An 8,032-nucleotide genomic window follows, 5' to 3' on the forward strand; every position below is an offset into this window, starting at 1 on the left:
TTCCAAGTTGGGGATCGAGTGCTACTCAAAGTCTCACCCTGGAAGGGTGTGGTTCGTTTTGGTAAACGAGGCAAACTCAATCCACGGTATGTTGGACCGTTCGAAATCATTGAAAGAATAGGCCCAGTAGCCTACAGACTGAACTTACCAGCTGAACTCGGTGCAGTTCACAATGTATTTCACGTGTCGAATCTGAAGAAGTACCTGTCAGATGAGACCCTCACAGTTCCTTTTAAGGAACTCACTATCGACGAGCGGTTGCAGTTCGTCGAGGAGCCAGTTGAAATCACGGACCGGGATGTTAAGGTCCTCAAACACAAGAGAATCCCTCTTGTTCGAGTTCGTTGGAACTCCCGACGTGGCCCAGAGTACACCTGGGAACGCGAAGATCAGATGACAGAAAAGTACCCCCAGTTATTCGAAACCAATGCAACCACTACTGAGGCCGAAGCTACTACTACTGAATTTCGGGACGAAATTCCAAATCAACGGGGGGATGATGTGACACCCCAGGAAAACCAGTAAACGATACAGCTTACCTAGCTTCCTCAGTGAGTGTGTACCAAATTTCGGGACGAAATTTCTTTTAAGTTGGGGATAATGTGACAACTCGAATTTCCAAGATTTCTATTACGCATTTATTGCACGTTTATTGATTGTTTGAATTGTTTGCTTGCACAATTGGTTTGCTATGAAACTGTATACGTTTTGATATAATATAGTGTTTTGTGGTTATGCATGGTTATGTATTACCTGTGAAGGATTTGACAAATACTTAAATGAGGTGGTGAAACTGTAAATTGTATATCTTGTGCATGAAATATGTGATAGATAATTCTTTAGGGTGTTTTGTGCGAATAGTGAAACTTTAACAACTTAAAACCCTAATCTCCTCCCCTAATCATTCTCTAATCATTCACAAGAAATCAAAACACGTACCCACATTCCCTAATCCCCTCTACAACCATCTTCTTATCATTCTTGGAATCACAAGTCTTTTGCATCAAGGTTGATTGCAAATTCATCTAGAATCGAATCAAGGTAATTGTTTAATCATTGTGTGATGTTAATTATTGATTGATTGATTGGTGTCAAAACCCTAGTTTTTCATATGATAATCTCTGCATGTTTGATTGTTTCTGATTCATGAAAATGATTTGAGTTGTTGTGGAATCATTGATTGATGATTTAGAAGCAAGATAGGTTGAATGATAGATTGATGATTGATCATTGCACTGTGCAAACGTATGAATTTAGGGTTTTCATGTTCGTATGATAGCAAAACGTAACTGCTTGAATCACAAGATCGTGGGAGGGAAGTTGTTGCCTGAGTTTCTGTGCATAGTGAATGTCTGAGTTTATTGATTGTTATATGTCCGAGTATATTGATCAAGCAAGTGTCTGAGTTTAATGGATTACATATGGCCCGAATATAATGTATGCATATAGGTCCGAGTTTAACCCCCCCCCACCATGTTGTCCGAGTTTAATTTCCTCCCCATGTCCGATTTTAATGAATCTGATTTGGTCCGAGTTTAACCTCCTTTCTCTTGCCCGAGTTTAATGAAAATAAGATGGTCCGAATTTGTTTATGAGAAGGGTTGTCCGAGTTTAAAGTGGATCACCCTTGTCCGAGTTTAATCACTTTGAATGCTTGTCCGAGTTTAATCACTATGTGCTTGTCCGAGTTTAATCACTACATGCCTATCCGAGTTTATAATAAAATTGGTGGATGTCCGACTTTGTTTGGGCCTTTGTTGGTCCGAGTTTAATTAATGGACTCAAGGGTCCGAGTTTATGGCTTTGTAATGTTGGTCCGATCATTTAAATCACAAGGTCCGAGGTTGTGTGTGTGACATGATGGGCTGAGTTTATTGTATGATATATCATGTGTTATCCGAGTTTTGAACAGGGGAGACCCCCCCCCCATACTTGTCTGAGTTTTGAGAAGTGCATGACCCTGTGAATGTTCATATGAAGTCTTGAGTTGTATGATAAATGTTGTAGAATCTGTTAAGCCTTGAATGATGTATATGTGCTCAAATTTGGAACAACCTGCTACTGCATGCTAGTGTCTACTATTGTATACGACTAAGTGATACTGTCTGATTATGATGGTACGTATTAATGAATGATACTGCATGTTAGTATGAATGATACTGCATGTTACTGTGCGATACGTTACCGTATGTTTCTGTTGAACACCAAAGAGTTGTAAACATAATTGAACATAAAATACTTACATCGAATCATGTGCAATACATCCTAGGTCGTGTGTAACGGACTTAGACGATTAGCAAACCCTAGAAGCAATAACATACCGAGCAAACCAAGGTGAGTTCACACAGCCAAGGCATGGGGTTCCCAGGGTGGGAATGGGATTTGATTATTTACTGGTACTTATCTATACGGGAACGTAGTGATGTGATCTGATGAACTGTTGTACATACTCCACTGTGAGAACTACTACTAGACTAGTAACACTTATTGAACTGATTTCGCACACCTGCCAAGGGTTGGCCGCGATATTATGACTGACTTCGCACACCTGCCTTTGGAAGGCCGCGAACTGTAATTTACTATTCTTCGCACACCTGCCTGGTAGGCCGCGATACAAGTAAACCTAGTCTAGAATATACGGGATGAACATCCCCCTAATATCTTCGCATACCTGCCTGGGAGGCCGCGATGGAAACTGTTACGATACACGACATAACGAACGAACATACTACTACTCACACTATACTATTACTGAACTGTTAACTGTGAACTCGCTCAACTAGTTTGTTGATCCTCTGTTACATGCCTTGCAGGTCGTTAGATACATGGAGCTTGCACAGGGAGGAGCAGGTCGTTGTGGAGATTGGATCGTGGATGTTATGCTTACTTACAACACTTGAACTATTTACATACATTGGATATCATTATTACGCTTCCGCTACTTAAATTATGTTTTGTTGGAACATCAATCGTATTGAATAATTGGTTTACATTTATTATACTTGACATTAACTACATGTTCGATATGATTGGTGGCTTGATCCTGGTCAGTCACGCTCCCAAGCGGTGATACTCCGCAGGTGGATTTTGGGGGTGTGACAAAAGCAATTTAAACAGGACATTTCAATGATTTAACATCTATTGGATCAAAGATTCAATGCCTGACCAAGCGGTATTTTTATATACCGTACCTCAAGCCCGTATAGGGAAAATAAGTTAAAAGTATTTACCTGATCAAGTAAAATCACAGTAAGCAAGTGCAAATATCTTTTACTGGGTCTCCTATTCTGGAACGAAGGTTTATAATAACCTATTAGAATCCTAACGGGTCTTTAATTTAGCCTAAGCTTAGACCGATTAGTTTTAAAGAAAGAATGCGGTTCAATCGCATGGAAGGCGAAGACCGGTTTAGAATGTGGTTTTGACCCGACAAGCTTGCATGCTTGTTTAATATGGGTAACATAATCACATTCTGGATTTTGAGAAAATAAGGATATGGTTTGACCCGTTTCGGCTAAAATGTGTAAACTAGTTACATAAGCCGATCCGAACGCGAAAGTGCGTAACGGGTAACCATATGAATCATATACAAGTTCCCTGAGTTAATATGCACTAAATATGTTGTGATATCAGTAAGATATCTTCTATTATGCCCAAAAGGATTTTAAACACAAACTATGCCTCATAAGGGCATTTTGGTCATTTTAAAGGGTATAAAAGAGTTTAATTTGTAATCTGAGTTACAGGTCTGATTCATTTAGTAAATATACTTAATTTAATAAGTTATAACAGTAGGGTATCATATATATGTGAAATTTATTAATTATAACCATATTATGCACCGTAGGGGCATTTTGGTAATTTCACATAAGCCTAAAAAATCAAAACTGGAAACATGAGTTTAAAACTTTTGTTTACTGTTATAATATAAAAATTTACTGAATATATTAGTAGGTATCAACCCTTATATATATAAACTAGTTTTGATACATACTATGTCGTAAAAATGCCTAAAAAGGCGATTTGGAGCCATTTCCGGGTTTTGTATAGAAAGCATATATTTTTATTATTCCAGAAGGCTCAAAATAATTTATTTAACATAATCAATCAATAGAAAAAGGTTTGAGGTCAAAAGGATTTATAAAACTCATTTTATAGCCCAAAAGGGCAAAACCGGCAATAACCGAAATAAGCTTAAAACTCTAAGTTATGCTCAGCCTAAAAATAAAAATCTTCAAAAATCCCAAAATATTATTTTATATCAGTAGGTAAAAAGTTCGATTTTAAAATTTGGGTTTAGATAGGCTATATGCTAATTATGCCAATTAATTATCAAGAATGCTTCTAATTACGCTAATGAGCATAACTCTTAATCTAGACCACAAACTGATGTAAAATTTTAGGTATAAGTTTATATATCAGTAATAAGGTGTCTACTCTTTTATATTTTCAAAAATCACATTTTAAGGTGAAGAGGGCATAATAGTCAACATTTAAGCAATTAACGGAAACATGCATATGAATTAGATGTCTAATGAACCAAGTTGTATAATCACAGAGGGTTACACTAACATGAAAATAGGTCCAAAAGAAGCTCTAAGGCAATCCTAAACTTGGTTTAAACGGGTCAGAACTGAAAGTCAAAACATAAGTCAAACTATGCAACTTTCGGTTCCAAACCGAGCCTAAACTGAAAATTGTCGAGTTGAACATGTTTAGACATGTTCTTATATTAATTACCAAGTCATTTTAATGACAAAAAAGGTTCCATGAATCCTACATTGCTAATTATGTACTAATTTGGAATTAAGCATTCTGTTGACTTTTTAAGGTAAGCTTTGACCCGACAATTGACATAGTTAGAATGGGAATCTGAGAAAACCCTTTTAAGGGTTTATTACCCACATAATTACCTACTTATAGGTATTTTTAATTCGAGATTTGACTGAGTAATTATTGTTTGATCTCGAAGTCAAACCTTAATTATGATGGTTTGACTTTTAGCTAATTACTAAGCTAAACTGAACTAAGAATGATTAGGAACACTTACAATGGTCCTAAATAAGATTAGGGACTTAAGAGAAACTTGATTGCTGTCCAGAGAAGCTCCAGAGAATGCTTGAAATATTTTGCAAGTGAGCAAGTCCAATGTTCACAACTTCAACTCCTTATATAGTGAACCTCATTGCTCATGATCATGCCAAAGTAGTCTATGATTGTTACAAGATCATCCCAGGTGTCCCTAAGATGCTATATACCGCCTATCATGCCCCTGATTTCGAAAACCACACTACTAAGGTGGTGCAACAGGCTGAACATGCAGCTGTCCAAAACCTGCTGCCAGCGACAGGCTTACGGATCGTAAGCCAAGCTCCTTGCAGTCCGTATCCATCTCTTACGGACCGTAAGCTTAGGTGGTTGCGGTCCGTAACCGACCCTGGTCTGATGCACCCAGATATGCTCCTTGCGGACCGTATGCCTAACTGGTTGTTGTCCGTAACCAATCCTTGCGGACCGTAAGTTTTATGCCATACGGTCCGCAACCGATGGTCTGAGGACAAAATTTTGTAAACTTTAAGCTTTGACCATGCACTTCTTTCCAATCCGAATCTCATGCAATGCTTTTCAGTTGTGGGACCAAATATTCAGACCTTGCATGCTTTGCATGTACTTACACTCCTTTGGCATCTTGTGGGAGGTTTGAATTTGACGGAAATAACAAGAACTCACCATGGACTTGAATAGTTTAAGTTTAATTCTTTTAAATCAAGAAACTAATTTCCTGGATGTTGTAGTAATATTTTAAGAATTCAATTTCCATAAAAATGGAATTTTATTTATTTAGAAACAACCGGCTAGTATATCAGATGTTTATCAAAATGATTTAAGGATCTTGGGATTTATAATTTGGGTCGCTCAGAGGTGTTTTAATATCATGTCGCCCTTGGGTCGTTCAGAGGTATTTTAATAACATGACGCCCTTTTCAAATCCTACCATACATCCTTATTTGATCCGGGTTCCTGACACGTTTGACTCACATGACACGTGTCTTTATTTTATTGGACATGAATTTTCGAGGTGTTACATCCTCACCCCCTTAAAAGAAATCTTGACCTCGATATTTACGGGAACAATTGAGGGTATTTTTCTTTCATCGTGGACTCTAGCTCCCACGTATATTCGGGACCTCTACGGGCATCCCATTTCACCTTGACAATAGGCACATGCTTCCTTCGAAGCTTCTTTACCTGTCGATCCTCAATCGACAAGGGTTTTTCCACAAATTTTAAGCTCTCATCTATGTGCACATCTGTGTGTGGTATGACTAGCGATTCATCAACTAGACATTTCTTCAGATTGCAGACGTGGAACACGTTGTGAATACCACTGAGCTCTTCAGGTAAGTTTAACTTATAAGCCACTGTTCCTACACATTCGATGATCTCGAATGGTCCTACATATCTCGGGCTTAACTTACCTTTCTTACCAAATCGCATCACTCCCTTCCACGGTGATACCTTAAGCAGAACTTTATCACCAACCTCAAACTTCAAAGGTTTTCTCCTTTTATCTGCATAACTTTTCTGCCTATCCCTGGCAGCTTTCAGGTGGTCACGAATCTGGAAAATCTTGTCCGTCGTTTCAAAGACTAGGTCAGGACCTGATAATTGAGCTTCTCCTACTTCTGCCCAACAAATAGGCGTTCTGCACTTTCTACCATATAATGCCTCAAAAGGCGCAGCCTGGATGCTTGTATGGTAGCTATTATTGTAGGAGAACTCGACCAATGGTAGATGCTTATCCCAACTACCACTTAGATCAATCACACATGCACGAAGCATGTCTTCCAGGGTTTGAATGGTACGCTCGCTCTGCCCATCCGTCTGAGGATGGTAAGCCGTACTGAAGTTTAAGCGCGTGCCCAAAGACTGTTGGAAACTTTTCCAAAAGTGTGACGTGTATCTGGTATCTCTATCAGAGATAATGGCCGCAGGTACTCCATGCAGAGATACAATCTTATCAACATACAATTGGGCCAACATGTCAGAACTGTAAGTTTCCTTAATTGGTAGGAAATGTGCTGACTTAGTCAGTCTATCTACTATCACCCATATAGTATCATTTCCTTTCTTCGTCTTTGGCAGCTTGGTGATGAAATCCATCGTCACCATTTCCCATTTCCAGGTGGGAATTTCAGGCTGTTGTAGCAAACCTGACGGCTTCTAATATTCAGCTTTGACTTGCGCACACGTCAAACATTTAGCTACATAGGCAGCTATAGACTTCTTCAAGCCTATCCACCAATAGTTTGCCTTCAAATCTTGGTACATCTTAACAGCTCCAAGATGAACGGAATATTTGGAACTGTGGGCTTCCTGAAGGATGACGTCCCGAAGTCCTCCATAAACAGGAACCCATATTCTTCCATTAAACCTCAGAATTCCGTCCTTGCCATAGGATAACTGTTCTTCAGTTACTCCTAGCTTTTCATTAGGATAGTTAGCTTCCAACACAGCTCCCTTCTGTGCAGCTAACAACCTTTCATTCAAACTGTTTTTGATCTCAATGCTCTTGGCATTGATCCTTATAGTCTTTACCCTTTCTTTTCTACTCAAGGCATCTGTGACTACATTAGCCTTGCCCGGATGGTATCTTATTTCGCAGTCGTAATCATTCAGAGTTTCCATCCAACGTCGCTGCCTCATGTTTAAATCCTTCTGATTGAACAGATGTTGAAGGCTTTTGTGATCAGAATAGGTCACACACTTAGTTCCATACAGGTAATGCCTCCAAAGTTTTAGTGCATATACCACGGCACCCAGTTCCAAGTCATGGGTGGTGTAGTTCTTCTCATGCACCTTTAACTGGCATGAAGCATAGGCAATGACCTTGCCTTTTTGCATAAGCACACACCCCATACCGGTGTGTGATGCATCACAATACACTACAAACTCATCAATTCCTTCAGGTAACGTTAGCACTGGAGCGTTGCTCAACTTCTGCTTCAAAATATCGAAGATTCTTGCTGCT

The sequence above is a fragment of the Helianthus annuus genome, chromosome 14, assembly GCF_002127325.2.
Source record: "Helianthus annuus cultivar XRQ/B chromosome 14, HanXRQr2.0-SUNRISE, whole genome shotgun sequence".
Taxonomy (NCBI): Eukaryota; Viridiplantae; Streptophyta; class Magnoliopsida; order Asterales; family Asteraceae; genus Helianthus; species Helianthus annuus.